The sequence below is a fragment of the Electrona antarctica genome (assembly GCF_951216825.1).
Source record: "Electrona antarctica genome assembly, chromosome: 19".
Classification (NCBI taxonomy): Eukaryota; Metazoa; Chordata; class Actinopteri; order Myctophiformes; family Myctophidae; genus Electrona; species Electrona antarctica.
The window spans coordinates 2,040,302-2,060,930 of NC_136800.1; the positions used below are offsets into that span (position 1 = coordinate 2,040,302).

General features: G+C 41.3%; 1 long non-coding RNA gene across 1 annotated transcript; it reads right to left on the reverse strand.

Annotated features, from left to right (window-relative positions):
- Positions 1 to 2,637: 2,637 nt before the first annotated feature.
- On the reverse strand, positions 2,638 to 20,371 carry LOC306943681. The gene is made up of 3 exons (XR_013792448.1): positions 20,253 to 20,371; positions 11,502 to 11,635; positions 2,638 to 2,932 (listed from the first exon to the last, which is right to left on the reverse strand). It is a non-coding gene; the product is annotated as an uncharacterized lncRNA (long non-coding RNA).
- Between the last annotated feature and the right edge of the window lie 258 nt (positions 20,372 to 20,629).

Consider the following 20,629-nt stretch of genomic DNA (forward strand, 5'->3'; position numbering starts at 1 on the left):
GACAGAAATAAATAATCTAGAAAAAGGTAAAAACAAACAAACAAAAACATAGATGTTCACAAAGACAGGGAGAGCAAGGTAAATACAAATCTAAAAACATTAACGTGCATTGATTACATTTTGTGCAGCTTCCTTCAGACAATGTAGCATGGTTAATAATAGTAGTGAAAGAAACATAAATAGAGAGAGAAACAAGAGCTTAAAAAAGAAGACTCTAGTAGCCTAGGCCTAGAATAAAGGAAAGAAACTGTAGTGTTTGTGGTGAGAACAGAAAGCCGAGAGATACACTGTCTGTGCATCCTGAATGCATTGAGATATATGAGGCAATGGCAATAAAGCACTTTACCGCACGCACGCACACACTGTGTGTGTGTCCAGTTGTCCACCTATTGACAATTAACTCAACATGCAAAGTTGCCATCTGCTGGCCATTGGAGCGCAAGTGTGCATTTCTTTACACAGGCATTAGAATTAGATCATGTTTTTTAAACCCTGTGTATGGGTGTGAACATCTCACTTATTGCACCTACAGTACCCTGGCCTCTCTCCACTGGCTGGGGAGAGGTGGTTCAAAATAGTTTTTTAAGATTTTGCCATTTGTTAGTGCCTCCTCTGGACGGGTCAACTGACTTGGGTTGCCTTTGCTGTTGCACGGCATAGATAGACTATGGAACAGCATTCCCTCTGTGTCAGATCTAAGCTTAATGGCCGCGCTCTTTTTAAGTCCAGACTCAAAACTTTCTTTTAGTGTTTGTATCCTCCTGGTGTGGCTGCTTTTGTCTTGTGTCCATGTATGTCTTGTTGTAGTTCAGTGTTTGTTGTATTTGTGAGTTAGATTGGTTGTTTTTAAGTGTGATTCATGCATTTGAAAATGGTTTACCAAAATGGATTGATTATAAAAAAAGAATAATGCTTATTTTATTGTTTCAGAACAAATTCAGCAATTGATTATCAAAAGACACGTTTAGCACTACATTCAGTGAAGTAATAAACACATTTGCAGTGATAATGAAAATAGATAAAGAAATGCCAAGGAAAATATAAAATAAATACCGCTGATTCATACAAAAAACAAAGAAAAGGGCTTACAATCTGTTGTTTAAAGTACACAAGTTGTCAGAATAGACATACTGTATTTTCAGCATGCAACAAAGTCTAATCAGCCATTATGACACTATCAAGGCCTGGCAAAATACATTTCAGTCAACTAAATCAACTGTAGGTTTAAAGAAATCGTATGATATTCAGTCGACTGTATTTTCGACTAAAGTCGACTTTAAATGTTCTGATGAATTGAAAATGGAGGACCCTGATGTAAACAAGTCTTAGTGCATTTTCTGGTTTTATCTTATGTTAGATAAATTCTGACATGTTGTTTACACGTCATGTCAAGTTGGCCACTCCATCATATTCTGTTGGTCAACACATATAGAACTTTGGGCCCAGACCGTGTTCCATATAGGTCATATTTTGTCATCTTGCCCTTTTATCATCATTTTACTCTTAGCCTACTGCCTGTTTACTCCGGGTTGTTCTCCTCATCCTATTTATGTCATGTCACCATCCACGTGCCTAATCATCTCAGCCCTATATTATCCTTTATATTATTTTGTCATACTTATATTATGGATTTCCTGACACCACATTCAGATTTAATATCTTATATCTTGTTGACTCCTTATTCGGTCTCCATACTGTCTGTCCCCAGTCAAGTTAACTTGCATACTGAGAGGCCTATTTTGATTTGAGACTACATGTATTTGACCTTGATGCCCAGTGAGAAAGTAGATAGCCGGGCATTTCTCTGTTAAAGAGTTCACAGCTAGCAGGGAAAGAATGTTATCTTCAGGTTGCCATAGCAACGCCAGCCTCTGTGCTTTCCCGGTCTATGGCCCTCAATGAAGGAACCAAGGAAGATGTCACGATACCAGTCTCATCATCCATGTGCTGGTCCAATGAGTGCTCGACAACCAGCACCACCGTGGGATATTGCGGAAATGAACTATCTATTGAGCCAATGAACTGTTATCAACAACTGACGTGATCTACAGTATTAATGCCAGTAACATACTGTGAAGAGTTGGGTTCAGTTCGGATCCATATTGGAACAATTGAATACTCTAAATTATATTGATGTATTGTACTATTATTATTATTATCTGAACCATGTAGCACAGTCTCTATGTAAATTGACTTTATTACCTACTAAAAATTACAGTTAAAACCTGAAACTCCTCTCAGAACTTTATTTCATCTGCCTCCAAATTCTTTTTTAAGGTCTTTCTATTTTTTATGGTACAGTGACTGTCAGTCAGATTTAAAGGGCTATTCACTCATTTTGAAGGTAAATACAGCACGGTATTTGGTCTCCCTGCTGGGTTATTGAAGGTATATATTTACAGTCCTTTCTAATTAACATTACAAAATAGATATAATTTATTTTGATCTATTATCTTATTCTTAGCAGATTTTGTATTGACCTGTACCTTCCTTGAACTGTATACCCATTCTGCAAACTGTTAATACAATTTACAAACTGTTAATACGATTTTCAATCAATCAATCAATGATTGATTGATTGATCCCCATCTCATTTTTATATAGTAAGCTAAAACAATATGTACATAAAACGTAAACTGAGGTGGCATCATTTGAAACTGAGGGTACCAGGCCCCCTTCTGGCACACCTGTGGTGCCGGGCCTGCTAAAACTAAATCGAAATGCTGTCAAAATCAACAATGCGGAAGTTGCCCTGTATCCCCAGAACCTTCTACTTTGGCTTGTTATCTCTGCCAGGCCGAAGGCTGGGAGGCAGAGCAGAGATCATTGCTTGGGTGCTGTGGTGGTGTGCTTCTCTGCATAGTCAATGGCCTCCTGGACCCATGTCTGAGTTGGGTCAACACAGAACTTCATCTTATTCTTCATTGAGAAACTAGAACAGACAGAGAGATAGAGAAACATTTTCTTCATTTAAGGTGTTTCACTTTTCATTTTGTTTGTTTATATTTATGCTATTACAAAATACTAGCATTTTGCACTATAAAGTAAAGTAACTATAAGTACTCAAGTACTGTACTTATTTTTGTATTTTTTTACTTATTTTTTTTGATTAGAATTGTCTGTCGGTCTGAGCTGTCAAGTTGTTATAACTATCTCTTTCTCTCCGTCTCTCATGGGTTTATATGTCTTTAGGAGATGCATAGGTGGGTGGAAACATGTGTGTGGAGGAAGGGGGCGTTGCTATAGAATTAGCCTTGGAAACCCAGACGTAGGTGTTAAGAGAGGCCATGCGCGTGACATCATTGACAATGATTGTGCGTGTGGTGGCACGGTCATGTCACCATAGGCATGTTCTTTTTTTAAACTTAATTTTTATTTGCAGGTAAACATAAAAATAAAAAACATTAAATGACAGTTACAGTGCAAGGGTTCAAAATATATCATTAATAAACAACGTATTCCAGTCCATTTATGAATGTCCATCATTGTTAACAACGGTGTCGTTCTGTTGGTTTCTATATTCAGTCCATTTCTTTGTAGTCTCAGTGTATGAGTTAGTTTCCCCATTACAATTATCTCCTCCACAATGCTCAGCCACTGCTCACAAACTGGAGGTTCTGGTTTGTACCATAGCCTTGTAACTGCTTTTTTACTAGCTGCCAATAATACTTTGACCATATCTTCTCTCTGTGTGTTATCCTGTGTCAAATCACCACCAGAGACATGTTCAATTTATAATTTTGTTGAATAGCCATGCTATATAGGGCTCGGTCCTTAGGTGCCACAGCACAAGAATAAAAATAAACAGAATACCCCTCGCTTGTGGTGAGAGGAAGCATCATGTAGTAGGCCTGTGAGAACATGAAAAAAAACCCTGTTCAGATGTATGGAAATGGACTGTGGTTCATTTTGAGAACTCAAAGCTGTGTTAGGCAATGACAGTTGCAGTACATAATAGGCTAGTATGCTCATCATAGGGGTCTGGGGACCACAGGGTTCCTCTTTGAAGGGCTTCAATCCCCAGCTAAATTAATGATAGTTTGGTCTGTACTACATGAGTGTACAAATTGACACTAGTCCCAGAAGTGTACAATAATGTGCACATTTGTACACTCAGTTATGGTGGTCCATGAGCTACATTGTGTGCGAGTCCTGTTAAACGACGTTTCGGTCGTCTGATCAGGACGGAGTAAAGAGCAACATTTTTGCCAAGTCTCCGACAGTGTGCTTTTCTGCTTTTCAAAGATTCCCTTTTAATAAATGCACTTTTGTCCTACGCACCTGCAGTCAACAACCTTATGAGGTGTGCATTGGCCTTTATCTGTAGGATCTTATTTTATTTTTATGCCAAACACACTCATTCTAGATCAGAAGATAACATCTTCACTTCCAGCTGAGCTTGGGAGTGAAAAACCCACATGCTACACAGCAGATCTATGAGAAATGACGTCTCTAACCACATCCTGCGGTTGACAAGTTTCCACTTAAACGTTTTTTTCCAAAACTACTTTTTAGTCACTTACTAATACTAACATTACTGACAATCTCCAATGAACATAGCCTCGGGTTTGTCATTATAGGCAAGACATTTGTTATTCAATCTTTATTTCAGACTCGGGGTCCATATCACCAACACAATGGCCATACAGTCTAGTAGTCTATACCCTCTCTCCTCTGTATAAGCCCTCTACTCAGTGTCAGACAGACAGACAGACAGACAGACAGCCTGGCGTGTGTGTGTGCGCGTGTGTGTGTGTGTGTGTTCCTAAATAGAAGCCCCACTTGATCACACTACAGCATCACGCAACAGTAGCATCACTTTGATCTTGTATATCTGCTACTTTTGAGCTTGTAGATCTGCTACTTTTGATATTTTTTAATTTGAATCCTGAAAAGTGAACAGTTGTGGACATAATGAGGTTTCACCCGACACAGACAATATGGGTGTTTATGAAATGTTTATTGAAATACACATTTCCGATGACTGAGACCCTCACAAAGGTCTGGAAGAGAAGAAACACTCACAGTACATTTACAGTGAGCAGTTTTTTATTGTAATATGACAATCCTGTTGTCATAAAAAGACAATAACTTGTACTTATAATAACAGTACGTACATGTAATGTAAAAAGATAGCTACAGAACTTACATGCTGGTGGTTACCCCGTTTAGTCATAATAACTTAGTTTTAATTTATTTTCCATTTAGTTTTCGTCTGTGAAAAGAGGTAGTCGACGAACATTTTTCGTCTGTTTTAGTCGACGAAAACTAGAGGGGGTATCAATATGTTCGTGCACTGACAATATTACTGACTACTGATTACTGACACTATGTAATATGGAGCATTAGGAGTCCAACTAGTACTACTGGGCCAACCTAACTCGTTTGTAAACGAGTCAGGGATGTGCCGATGAGACATTTTGGCCGATATCGATATCCGATATAATTAATTGCTGTTAAGGCCGATAACCGATAATACATATGATCTCATTATGTATTAAAAAATATAATACATTATGTCCATTCTGACAAATACATGTACTGTAACAGCGTATCTGCACTGCAGGCTTAGGCAAGTCAGATTTAACTTTAATACCTTTTATATTTATTATTGTGAGCTTGTAGATCTGTTCAAGCTGTTACTTTGGGCTTGTTTATCTGTAAAGACAGACCGATTAATCGGACCGATTAACTAATTGGTCTGATTGATTAATCGAACCGATGCCGATTAATCTAATCAACTAGAATCGGCCGATACCGATGTGTTTGCCGATTAATCTCCCATCACTATAAACGACTAATACGTTTTAGGGGTAAATATGCCACAAAGTTGTGGAATCTGTATTATTTTTATGCCTGCACAACAGCTGGTTTTTAATTTGTGTGGGGGACGGGGACAGGAATGGACTAATTGTAGTAATTCAGCAGTCCAGTCAAGCCCTAAACAAACACACAGCCTTCATTATTATTATTCTGTATTTTTATCCCACGATTTTGTAACCCTTTTCTTTTCCACCCGGTGTCAATTCCCTGAGCTGTAATCTTGGGCACTATGCTCTCCCTCTGCCAACCTGGGGAGAGCCCCGAACTGAGCTCATGCTTCCTTCAATGCGTGAGGAGTGAGCAGGCCGATTCTCATCCCCTGACAGGGGGGAGTTTCCCTGGTAGGACGTAGCGCGTGGAAGGAACACGTTATTCCAACCAGTTCCTTTTCCCTCCATCAGGCGCCCCGGCTGACCAGGGGGAGGCAGTATAGAGACCAGGATTACGGCATGTTTTGTACCACTACCTACTCTTAAGGGGACATGTGCAAGAACATGCAAATTCCACACAGAAAGGCCGTTTCGCCACAAATCTATTTGTGTTGTTATCTACTACAAATACTATTAACATTGACTGACCAGTGATGTAAACAGGTTTTCAATGTAATGAGTCCTGGGATGCAGGGATGGTCTTTTAGATGAGTCCCAAGTTCATTTTATGAGTCCCACTTCAATGACATATTTTGCCAATTTTTACAAATTGCAGCATTTAACTCCCATTTTATATGTGGTTGTATTCATGTAGAAAACAGAAGAGGACATGATGATTATAACTAAAGCTAGCAAAATAAACTAGAATAAAAAACAGTACAGTAGTGCATCCTGTGGATGCAGAGGTCGTTGTTTTATTGCGTCCCTATAGGCTATAAACTGCCATTTTGTTTCTTTATCGCATCTATTTTTTCGCTATGTCATTGTTTCTGGTTTTACTTCTTATGTTGTCCTAAGTGTTGTTGTTTTTTCTTCTGTATCTGTATGGCCACATCGTGGTGTTCACATAAAAAAAGAATCACACCCGTGTGAACTGAGTGGTGTAAGTTCTTATATAGACTGATCAGCTGTGGTCTGACGTAATGTCTGACGTAATGAAATCACACCTGTGTGAACTGGGTGACCATAGCAACCATGCTCATTTTTTGGTACGAACAGACAGACAGACAAACAGACAGACACGTAAACTAACAAAGCCAGTTGTAGGAGTGGTTTACACCACTCAAAAAATAAAATAATATATATATATATATATATATATATAAAATAATAACTATGCGTTTTGGGATGCAAAATGCACCCTATTTTAATCTCTGTCTGCAGTTTCTTCCAGCGGTGAAATGCCCATTAAGAAGAAACTGCAGACAGAGATTAAAATAGGGTGCATTTTGCATCCCAAAACGCATAGTTATTATTTTATATATATATATATATTTTGTTTGTTTGTGAATCTCTCTCTTCTTCTACACTGTGAATCTGTGGACTCCATTGTAAAGAACTATGCCGAAGTCTTCAGTGGTTTTGGTTCATTGCCATTCACATACAAAATACAGCTGAAAGAAAATGCACATCCAGTTGTGCATGCCGCACGTAGAGTTCCAGCTCCACTCAAAGATGGTGTAAAGAAAGAGCTGGACAGGATGACAACATTGGGAGTAATTAAAAAGATTGAGGAACCAACAGATTGGGTCAACTCCATGGTGTGTGTAAAGAAGACAAATGGAGACCTGAGATTATGCATGGATCCAAAAGATCTCAATGAGAACATTAAGTGGGAGTACTATCAAATTCCAAAACGTGAGGAGATCACGAGGGAGATGGCGGGCCCTGCAGGGTACTGCAGGGTACTGCGGGTGGCAGATACTTTTCAAAACTTGATGCATCACAAGGTTTCTGGCAGCTAAAATTAGATGAGGACAGCACCAAATACTGTACCTTTAATACGCCTTTTGGGAGATATTGTTTCCTAAGACTCCCATTTGGAATAATACATCTCGACAAGCAAGATGTGGGACCAGGTTCAGCCGCAGAGATACTCTCAAACTACACCAGAGAATCCAAACAGGAGAGAAACCCAATGGGGGTCTCAGTGTCTCTCTCCATCTCTTTAGCAAATGGAAAATACATTTGTCTTATCAAATCAGAAGGGGGGGGGGGGGGGGGGAGGCTCTATTTTGTTTTACTTTTATCATTGTTCTTCTTATTTTTTCAATTTCAGTTAGGTTTCTATTTGTTGTTAAAGTGTTATTTGTATTTTTGAGATTGGTGAGAATAGCCTAGATCTGCTATTGTCAGCTCCTTATTAGCCCTCGTCTGACCCAGAGGCTGAATGTTAACCCAAAATGACCAGCGCTTCACCTCTATTCTTATCCTTTAACCGTTTACACACAAGGACCCACTCTTTGCATTTGAGGGTAGTTCTATAATTGTAGCCAGTCGTGTCAATTGTTATTGTTAAAAAAAAAGGCAAAAATCTCCTAATTTGAGCATCAGCAATAAACAATATTCCATGACACGGACCATTAGTGGTGGTGATGATGCTAATAGCATGTTGTGACTCGACTGGGACACACTCACTGAAGTGAACTGGAAATGTGACTACATGCAATTTAAGAGGCAAATCTCTTCAAAGGGCAAATATTACAGTGAGACATACATTTCCCTTCACACTGTTACCATAATTTATGTACTCGACTTTAAATGCATTATACAGGTATGAAACAGCCAACTATATCAATGCGATTTCTGCACCTACGCAGTTACGTTTCTGAAATGTTTGGAAAATGTGGTAGGCTACCATTATCAAAAAGGAGATGGTTTTATGAAGTTTGTTTTCAAAACAAAGCTCTGAGGTGACCTATAAGAGCTTTGTTCGTCAGTCGCAACCCCGAATTGTAACAATGTAAAGCATTTAAAAAAACCACACACAAGGGAACGCAACTTCATAGAAGTTAATGAGAACCAATGACACAATGATCCCAATGGGGAGGCCTTTTGTGTGACCAGACGGGGAGCTCCGAGAAGGGAAAACCAGTACTCCCGTTTGTGAAAAACAGGTTTTCACTGACATGGCATATTCAAAATGACTCCACATGCAGTAAATGCTGTTCTTGCAGCATACTGTGTATAGACTGTATAGAAGCATGTTTTGTAAAACACACCATCTATTTCATGGCATTGAGTTGAAGAATTCCACAACAGTCAATGAAATAATTAATGCCAACCCCTCCAGAACATACAGGCAAAGACATCACAACCAAACCACAAGTTACACCACAACCAAGAGAAGCTCATAGTAGGTTATTTAGGCTTATAGAAAACATGAGGAAATCTCTCATTATCAAAAAGACTTAATTTTGCAATCTTTAAAACAGAATGCTTTGGTTAAATATATAATATACTGCTTATCAAGTATGAAACAGACATGATGTATTCATAAAATCCATACTTCTCGTGGCGGGGGGGCCAGGAAGTGCATGTGACTAGAAAAAACACTTTGCCTATTGGCGTATGAAGGTCGGCCTAGGATTGGTGCAACATTTGCCTGCTTTTTTTTCCTTCCCCGGACCTTCGTCGTCTGGCCAACCACATTACAATTCTGGAGGTGGGCGTGTCTGGGAACCAACAATCATACTTCTGCCGTGTTTACAACTATTAACACCTTCATTAGTCACCACATTGTAATGGACAACACTCATTGTACGGATGGTACGGTGTATCGTGCAAAAGGGGTCTATGCGATAGTTCTAGCTAAATCTGCTTTGCTTCTTTGTGCTCAATTGTTCACTTATCAGCATGCAATTCAGCAATTATCTAGGCTGGGGATCGCTGAAGGTGAAATATTGTACACGTCTGTGCATGGCTACTATGCAGCACTTGGGGGCGGCCAGCCTTCTTAAATCAAGATGTTTCATCAATGCTACTATCATCATCACCACCATTTTGCCTTTGACATTATCTATTCGTGAGCCTTGTATTTATCTGTATTCCAAGTAAAAAAACAAAACAACAAAAACGAGAAATGTTATCAAATGCCCTGATTTCCAGGCAATGAAGTCATAAAAAAAAGCTCATTCACAGAACAAAAAGAAAGAAAATTCATATCACGGCAGATACCGCTCATCTTCTAAATACGGATGTGTGTATGTGTGCCTGTGCATGCTTTTCAATCGAGCGTGTGTGTGTGTGTATGTGTGTGTGTGTGTGTGTGTGTGTGTGTGTGTGTGTGTGTGTGTGTGTGTGTGTGTGTGCGTGTGTGAGAGAGAAATGTGTGGTCTAAGAGCATGAATGGACCACGTCTGAAGCGCCAGTTCCAGCATCAGAACACAGGCTCATTGATGACGTTTTGTTGGTCAGCGCCATTATTTGACAAAACTAGCATGCGTTGTGATCTTGTAGATTGCCTAGTTCTTAACCCATTTAGGTCCGATGTCGAAATTTAAAAAAAAATGACAATGACAATCATGACAATGTTTCTACAGTATGTCAGTGGTTCTCAATATTTCATGTCAAGGACCCCAAAAATTATATGTAATATGCCGCAGACCCCCATCTGAAAATATGATGTTCCAGGGACCCCCCAGAAGCAAAGATTTGAGTTAAAAACATTCGCACTGAAAGAATATATATAAGCAAAGATTTGAGGCACATTTTAATGATTTTTCAAAAATAGCCACTCATAGCCGCGCTATGAGCTTGTAGATCTGCTATTTTTCAATAGCTAAAGTATAACATAATGCTTAAAACACCAAAAGGGGTGTTGAACGGGAGTAGGAGGATGGCGGTGAGCCAGTAGTCTACAACAGCAGTGGCACAACCACAGAAATGTGGTGGGGAGGATTCATTGGCATAAAGGCTAAACTGGGGGGGAAAAGGGGGAAAAATAATAGGCTACTTCTTTGGGGGTGGAAAAAACAATTGTAAAAAAAGGTTCATCACTATCACTCCACATTGACCCATTTTGGGCAGAAACCCCTTTTGGTGTTTTAAGCATTATGTTACGCTTTAGCTATTGAAAACTTGTAGTTCTGCTATTTTTTGAAAAATCGTGAACATGTGGCACAAATCTTTGAATATATGTGGCCAGATTTGACTGAGGGACTGCCATTGGATTTAAAAAAAAAAATGTCATGTCATATGAAATCAGGGAATCATAGCTTTAAATTGACATATTGGACCCACCAGTTTTGGAGATATGGCTTATAGAGTAATGTCTTGCAGAAAACAGCGAGTTGAGAAAACAGGCTTGAAAGGTTGACTTTCACCACTTGACCACTTGAAAGGTGGTCTCTAACATTACACCTAGCTACATGTTTAAGCATTTATTTATTATTTACATGTTGATTTAAGCTCTGACACTTATTTCAGACATGCTCTAGTATGTGAAGTGTCTGCCTGTGCTATTAACTCATAAAACCTGGAATGTGCGCGATGGCAGGCTCTCAGTCAAATCTGGTCACATAAATTATTTCAGAGCGAACGCTTTTAACTCAAATCTTTGCTTCTGGGGGGTATATAACATTTTCAGATGGGGGTCGTGGCCAATTAAATTTTTTGGGGTCCTTGACATGAAATATTGAGCACCACTGATATAGAAACATAGGTCTTTCAGAAAACTGTCAGGATTTAGAAGACATTTTTTTAATTTCGACGTCAGGTCTAAATGGGTTCATTCCTCTCCTCTCTCACCATGGCCATCTCGCGGGTCCTCTTGCCAATCTCTCTCTCCACCTGGTAGAGCTCAAGGCTGAGCTGCTCGCTGGAGACTGCTGCTGAGCTGGTGCCCCCTGCTGGCCACTTTGCCTGCTGCTCTTGGCCCACTCCTGCAGAAAGAAAGAGGGAAAACCTTGTCAATTAATACCAACGATTGAAACAGTTTTTTTCTGAATCAAGTAGAACAGGGCTACTCAACTTACGATGGCTCAGGGGCCACTCAGCAAAATACCAAAAGTCCAAGGGCCGCAAGCCCAAATAATGTTGGTCCTATATTGGATTTTTTAACACTATGAGTAATCTAAAAATTGAGGAAACACACAGAAAACGGACTACATTTATAGCTCCAATCATCACCCACATAGTAAACCTCTCCATCAAACAGGGACAGGTCCCCCAAGATTTCAAACTGGCCAAAGTAACCCCCTTGCACAAGAAAGGGAGTAAATTAGACCCCGGCAACTACCGCCCTATTTCTATTCTTAGTTCCATCTCGAAAGTGATGGAAAAAATAGTCTATGAACAGGTTGAAAAGTATCTTGCCACTAATAAATTATTGTACGAGTTCCAATCTGGCTTCAGAACATCCCACTCCACTGACACATGCCTTCTCTATTTGAGCGACCACATCAAACAAGAGGTGGACGCTGGCAAATACTGCGGCATGGTCATGCTGGACCTCCAAAAGGCTTTTGACACCGTGAACCACTCCATACTGGTTAACAAGCTAAAAGCAATTGGTTTCGATAGCACATCAGTGAGCTGGATGCAATCCTACCTGGAGGGGAGAGAACAGATGGTGGAAGTGAACGGAACACTGTCCCCCCCCCTCCCAGTGAGCTGTGGCGTTCCACAAGGAAGCATACTAGGGCCTCTACTGTTCCTAATATATGTAAACGACATGACTTCAGCTTGTGACTGCAACTTGTTCCTGTTCGCAGATGACTCAGCACTGCTGGTCTCGGACAGGGACAAACTGCAGGTTGAAAATGCCCTCAGCTCTGAACTCGGTAGAATCTGCACCTGGCTCGCTGATAACAAACTATCTTTACACCTGGGAAAAACTGAATCCATTCTCTTTGGCTCTATTAGTAATCTCAGCAAGGCAAATGGCTTCTTGGTTAGAGTGGGTGACAATGTTATCACACGTAAAGATGAAATGACCTACCTAGGTTCCATCCTGGAGGCTAATCTTTCCGGTGATAAAATGGCCACCAACGTAATCAAAAAAGTCAACCATAGAACAAGATTCCTCTACAGGATCTCCTCACTGGTCAACAAAAACACCTTGAAGACCTTAACAGGAGCCCTTGTACAGGGTTTCTTTGACTATGCATGCACCTCCTGGTACCAGCACCTCAAAGGCCCTTAAAACCAGGCTCCAGACTTCCCAAAACAAACTGGTCAGGCTCCTACTTGACCTAGCCCCCCGAACCCACCTCACCCCTGCCCACTTCGACAGGCTGGAATGGCTTAGGGTCGACGACAGAGTACAGCATCTTGCAATGGGTCTGGTCCACAAGATTCGATACACCACCAAGATACCCATGTACCTGTCTAGATACTTCCTTAATGTTAACGAAGTCCACACCCACAACACCAGAGGGAGTGCAACGAACCATGTACAACCCAGATTCGGCACAAACAAGGGACTAAATTCTTTTCGCTCCTATGCCACCAAAATGTGGAACGCCCTACCAACTGTCATTAAGACATGCGAATCCCTTGACTCCTTCAAAACCGCTCTCAAAGGGCACCTACGGATGGCTGCAATTCGAAAATTTGCATCTAGGAAAAGCCAAACTTCATTGAACAAAATTATTGTCATGACATGGAATGATTAATAATGAAATTAAGTTACAAAATTAGGCTTTTATTCACAAAATGTGATGAGAACATGAACAGACTACTGTTGCAAATAAATACAATATCAGAGATAACCAAGTCTACTACTACTGAAATTAATAAGCCATATCACAGTTTTATGGACTGGTACAAATAATAACATCTATAAATTACAGTTTTGGAAACGAACATATGTTTCCTACTTAATGGGTTCAGGCTCTCTGGATATAATGATAAGGCTCTCTGGACATACTTGATTCCAAATCAAGAATCAGGCTTCATTCACCAAATGTGAATAGTAACAGTGCAACAATGTAATAAGTGCAATATAAGTCAGAAAAAAGGCAACATACTCAAATTAAATATAGGCCTATACTTGAAAACATCTGCCTACAGCTGGCTTCAGTCAGTGGCTTGACAAACACAACAGAGAATCATGAATATCTTCCAGTGACATTCAGTCACACTTTACTTTACTAATTACTGCCTACACATTAAAACAAATAGTTTCATAAATCAGCTAAATCAGGTTTGATTTGGGCGACATCAGTTAAAGAGAAGGCAGGAGAGAGACGACATACATCGGGGACGGTAAACAGTAAACGCCACAACTACAACTACTGACTGTCGAAGTGAGAGGTTGTGTTTCTCCTGAGCTCTTGGATTCCTGGAATACTTTTTAAAGACTTTTGTGAAATACTTTTAACACTTTTCACAAAGACCAAAAAGGATCTACCAAGGACAACAAGGACAACAAGGAATAAAACAACTTTCTACCACTCAACAAAACATTTGGAGTTAAAACTTGCTCTTTACCAGAAAAGACACACAAAGAACTTGAGTAAGTACGCCTGCAGTTTGGAGATACATTGCAGAACTCTAGAGACATTGAAGTGTAGTAAGACTGTAGTAAAATAGAATACTGTAGAAATTGTAGTAAACTGCATGGGAACAGTTTAAACATTTAAACCTGTATACTAGAAGCAGTAGTAGTAGCAGTAGCAGTAGTAGCAGAACAAAGGAAAGCACCGGGGGAGGGGTGTTAGACAGGGGCCAGGTAGGTGTGAAGCTAGGTGAGCTAGGTGTGAGCCTGAACAATGGAAACCATGGCAACTGGCCCATTAGCTACAGCACACACACCCACAACACCAATACCAATTGAATACCCAACAACAGCAAAGTCCAAAAAAGAAAAAGATAGTTACAAGACTGATCTCCTCACAAATAACATAGAGACACTTTATGCAGACCTTGACACAAAGAAGGTTGTAACAAACCTAATCTTTTTCACACATAGACCCCAGGCATGGCTTGAAGCCACACAAGAGCACTACACAGAGATAAAAAAGGGACCGCTGACTGAGGGATGTAGTCTTAAAATGCACTCAGATGAAGGGAACACCACTGTAAGCATTTTCAACTCTGGAAGAGTAACAATCCAGGGGATTAGAACACCCATAGAGAATGATTTCACCAAAATCAGGGAGATGGCACAAGAAAAGTGCACTCCAAACAGTATAGAGATAGACACAACAACACATACAGCCACAGTAGAGACTCCACCCCCACCAATCAGTGCCACAAAAGGTCACACCATAGAGCCAAACCTGCTTACCAAGTTGGCTGAACAATTCCATAGCTTAGAATATAGGCAAGTTCAGATGGAGCAACAGCTGTTGGAGTATAGGCAAGAACAGACAGCTCCCAGGGCCAGTGCCACAAAGGAACAGGAAGAGAGTGAGCTTAAAGTAAAGGTGAAATGGCTCCAAGACAGTGAGTTGAAGCTCAGACAGGAGTTGGTACAGCTAGGGGAACATATGGGTAAGGAGATAAGACAGCTAAAGGAAACCATGGGAAAGGAGCTAGAAAAGCTAAGAGAAAGACAGGAAAAGGAAATAGCAGAGAAAGGGGAAAGTATGAGAAAAGACACAGAACAGCTAAGGAGAATGACAGAAAAGGAAACAGGGCAACTCAGGAGAGAGATAGAAAGGCTTGAAAGAGAAGCAAGACCAACCAGCAATCAGCAGGGAGGGTTAGAAATAGAAATAGAAATAGCAGATAACCTTGACCAATCAGCTATAACTCAAAGCCAAGTACTCTTCCAAGAGATCGTTCAAGAAGAGGACTCACCCCAACCCACCCCCACTGCTACACCTCCAGAAAACCGCCAGCAAAAAACCCCAGAAATTGTACTCCTGACTCAAATGGGAAATACATCGATGCAAGAAAGCTCTTCCCAAAGCACAGAGTTGAACACATCAGATGTCGAAACACAGCACGTGCAATGGAGCTGTTGACAAGGGACCGGCTGGGCTCCCCCAGCCACATAATAATCCACACCGGCACAAACGACATATGGGCACAGGAAGACCACGAGATGGTTACGTCTACCAAGAGATTGATAGAGAAAGCCACCTCAACATTTCCCAACGCAGAAGTAGTCATCTCGGCACTGCTACACAGAGGCGACGTCGAATACGACTACATCAACGCAATCAACGCACAGACTTCCAGAATCTGTGCAAGGACGAGTAAGGTCCACTTCGCAGAACACCCAACCCTGCACAAGGGAAGCCTACACGACCAGGTACACATCCGCAAGGCTGAAATTCCAACTTTTGCAAAGAGCCTGAAGGACATCGCACTCGACCGCGACTATCCTACAGACGCAACACCCAACAAACGCAACCATCGTGGACAACATCCTACACCCAGAGGACACCGCACTGCACACAGAGGACGCTCTATTAGACACCACCCCTACATACCTAGCAGACTCTCTCCTAGACACCCCTCCGCTCCACCCAGACCTCATACCACACAACAGGGTGGCCCACCCACACCCCTGATGCCTATCCTCACTGCTCCACCCAGACCTCATGCCACATACAGCCCACCCACACCACTGATGTCCCTCCCATACACTCTTGCATCAGCCTCACCACCGCCCACTCTCCCCCTCCCTCTCCAACCATACACATACGCACAGGCGGTGACCAGAGCCATCCCCAGCACACACAGCATCGAGCAGATGTTCAGGGAATTCTACACAGCATGGGCCCAGGGCAGAACCCCTGGAATGTAACAACAATGTGAACAATGGAGTACAAATCACTCACTATATCATCCTGGAATATACAAGGTTTGAGGTCGACTGCCCTTGGCATCAAGAGCAGAACCCCAGACTTTGCCAAAGAGATTGCAAACATAGACATCATTGTCCTACAAGAGACATGGCACAGAGGGGACGGCCCCACTGGCTGTCCTACTGGCTACAGAGAACTTGTGGTACCATCTACAAAGCTGGCAGGAGTCACCCAGGGAAGGGACTCTGGAGGTATGCTAATATGGTACAAATCAGAACTAATCCACTCCATTAAGCTAGTCAAAACGGGAACTTCTTCCATCTGGCTAGAAATAAACAAGGAACTTACCACAACCGAAAAGAATGTCTACCTGTGTGCCACCTACATCCCCCCAATTGAATCCCCTTACTTTACAGAAGACTTTTTTCCCACACTAGAAGAGGATATCAGCCGTTTCCAGGCACACGGTCACATTGTAATTTGTGGAGACCTAAATGCCAGAACAGGACAAGGGCCTGACACCCTCAACACACAGGGAAACAAACACTTACCAGGAGGGGGAAACATCAGCTCCCCAACATGTCCCCCGAGATACAATCACGACAAAACAACAAACAAACATGGGTCACAACTGCTACAGCTCTGTCGCTCACTGGGTCTGTACATCGTTAACGGTAGACTCCGAGGGGACTCCTTCGGTAGATATACATACAGCTCATCCCTGGGAAACAGCACGGTAGATTACTTTATCACTGACATAAACCTGGCATCTCTCAGAGCTTTCACAGTCAGCCCGCAAACACCCCTGTCAGACCACAACAGAACCACAGCCTATTTAAACAGATCAACACACAGACACAAAGAACAAACGCCAAACAAACTACATACTATAAGAAAACGTTACAAATGGAATGAACATAGCGCAGAAGCTTTCCAAAATGCTATTAGGCAAAAACAAGTCCAATCACAACTGGATCAGTTCCTAGAAAAAACCTTTGAAAAAAACAGTGAAAGTGTAAACAGGGCAGTAGAAGGCCTCAATCATATATTTGAACTAACAGCCTCACTAGCAAACCTAAAAGTATCAAACAGGAAAGCCAGAAAAAATGTTGAGAATGACAAATGGTACGATAATGACTGCAAGAATCTCAGGAAAAAATTAAGGAAACTATCAAACCAAAAACACAGAGACCCAGAAAACCACAACACACGTCTCCAATATGGGGAAACACTGAAACAATACAAGAATACAGTAAGAGAAAAAAGAGATCAACATGTTAGAAACCAACTGCAAGATATTGAGGATTCCATACAGACAAACAGCTTCTGGGAAAACTGGAACAGACTTAATAAGCTAAAACAGGACGAACTACCCATCCAAAATGGAGATATATGGGTGAACCATTTCTCTAGCCTCTTTGGCCCAATCGAGAAGAACAAAGAGCAAAAACAAATAAAAGATAAACTACAAAACCTAGAGTCAGCCATAAAAGACTACCAGAATCCGCTAGATTCCCAAATCAACCTAAAAGAACTACAAGACAAAATAAAAACACTTAAAACCAAGAAGGCCTGTGGGGCAGACGGTATTCTAAATGAAATGATAAAATTCACCGACCTCAAATTCCAACTGGCCATACTAAAACTCCTAAATATCGTGCTCAGATCTGGGATCTTCCCCAGCACATGGAACCAAGGGCTGATAACGCCACTCCACAAAAGTGGAGACAAATATGACCCAAATAACTACCGCGGGATCTGTGTAAACAGCAACCTCGGAAAGATCCTCTGCATGATCCTCAACCACAGAATTCTAAACTTCCTCACAGAAAGCAATGTCCTGAGCAAATCACAAATTGGCTTTCTACCAAAATATCGCACAACAGACCACATTTACACTCTAAACACCCTAATTGACAACCAAATAAACAAAAACAAAAGCAAATTATTCTCATGCTTTGTCGACTTCAAAAAAGCATTCGATTCAATTTGGCATGAGGGTCTGATGTACAAACTGTTGGAAAGTGGCATTGGGGGGAAAACCTATGACATCATAAAATCAATGTACACTAACAACAAATGCGCAGTTAAAATAGGCGAAAAGCACACAGACTTTTTCCCCCAAAGCCGAGGAGTTAGACAGGGATGCAGCCTGAGTCCAACACTCTTCAACATATATATCAACGAATTAGCAAAAACGATAGAACAGTCTACAGCTCCAGGCATCCCCTTGGCAAACACAGAAATCAAATGCTTACTTTTCGCAGATGACCTGCTGCTGCTGTCTCCAACCAAGGAAGGACTACAGCAGCAACTTGATCTCCTACACAAATTCTCGCAGACATGGGCCCTGACAGTGAACCTAACTAAGACTAAAATCATGATATTTCAAAAAAGATCCAGCCGCCAAAACCATAAATTTTTCCTAAATACAATCCCACTAGAACAAACAAAAAACTATACCTACCTTGGCCTAAACATCAGTAGCACAGGGAACTACAACCAAGCTGTAAAGGACCTGAGAGACAAGGCAAGAAGGGCATTCTATGCTATCAAAAGAAACATCAAAATAGACATCCCAATAAAAACCTGGCTTAAAATACTGGACTCTGTGATAGAACCAATTTCCCTCTATGGTTGTGAGATCTGGGGACCATTAGCAAACCATGACCTTGAAAAATGGGATAAACACCAAACCGAGACCCTACACACAGAATTCTGCAAATCCATTCTCCGTACCCAGCGAAAAACACCAAATAATGCATGCAGGGCAGAATTAGGACGATACCCACTCATAATCAAAATAAAAAAGAGAGCACTTAAGTTCTACAACCACCTAAAAGAAAGCGACCTAGATGCATTCCATAACAAGGCACTCACACACAGCGAAACTCTAGAGAGATGCCCCCTCAGCCAGCTGGCCCTGGAACTCCGGGCACAAACACAAACAGAGCCACGAGATAGAAAACCCATTGGACTAAACCAAATTATAAAACAGCAAAAGGAAAACTACCTGACACATTGGAAAGAAGCAACACAAAAGCAGAGTAAACTAGAATGCTATCTGGCCCTAAACAGAGAATACGCAGTGGCAGAATACCTGAGCACCGTGACCGACCCAAAACAAAGAAAAATCCTAACTAGGTACAGACTCAGCGAACACAGTCTTGCGATCGAGAAAGGCAGACCTGTATCCCGAGAGAAGACAGACTATGCACCCACTGCACACAAAATGAAGTGGAAACCGAGCTACACTTCCTAACCATCTGTCCATTGTACCAAGACATCAGAGACACATACTTCCCACAGATTACAACCACACACGGAGATTTTGAAAACATGACCAATGACAAAAAACTCCCATATCTGCTGGGCGAAGTACAACAATGTGCAAACACAGCAGCAAGATTCGTGAGTTGCTGTGATAGGAGAAGGATATCAAACGGAACACAACCACCCTAAAGACTAATCATTGTGTATATTCCTGCATTATACCTGCATCCAGTGATCTTGGTACAATATAGAAATTGATCTATTGAAGATTCTGACGTTCAAATGTACATATTTTTTGTTTTGATTGTATTGCTGTATTGTTGTATTGTGCTTTCTGCTTTGGCAATGTAAACGTATGTTTTCTCATGCCAATAAAGCCCTTTGAATTGAATTGAATTGAAAGAGAGAGAGGGAGAGAGAGAGAGTGAGAGAGGGAAGGAGGAGAGATAGAAGGAGAGAGAGGGAGGGATGGAGAGAGAGAGGGGGGGGGAGGGATGGAGAGAGAGAGAGAGGGATTTCTTACTTAATGTGACACTTGAGTCTGCATTTCCACCACTCCTCCGACAGTCATGCATGCATGGGTGCTTGTCTATGAAAGCGTTGCGCTGTTTGGACTTTTCCCATTGTTAAGGCACATTCACATACATATTGATCCTTTCCGAAACAAGCCAGGAGGATCTTCTTTGCACAAGCACAAAACATGCTGTTTTCTGTCCGCGCCCATAACTTGTTCACTTTCTCATGACTGTTGTTTACCGAACGCGAGCCGATATACAACTGCTCAACGCGTCGTGGATGCATGTTGCAGCTGTGTTTATGTGGACTTGTAAATCGACAACAACACGCCCACTTTGTCAGCAGGAAGAACAAACAGCTCAGTAGCGCATGATCGCATAATGT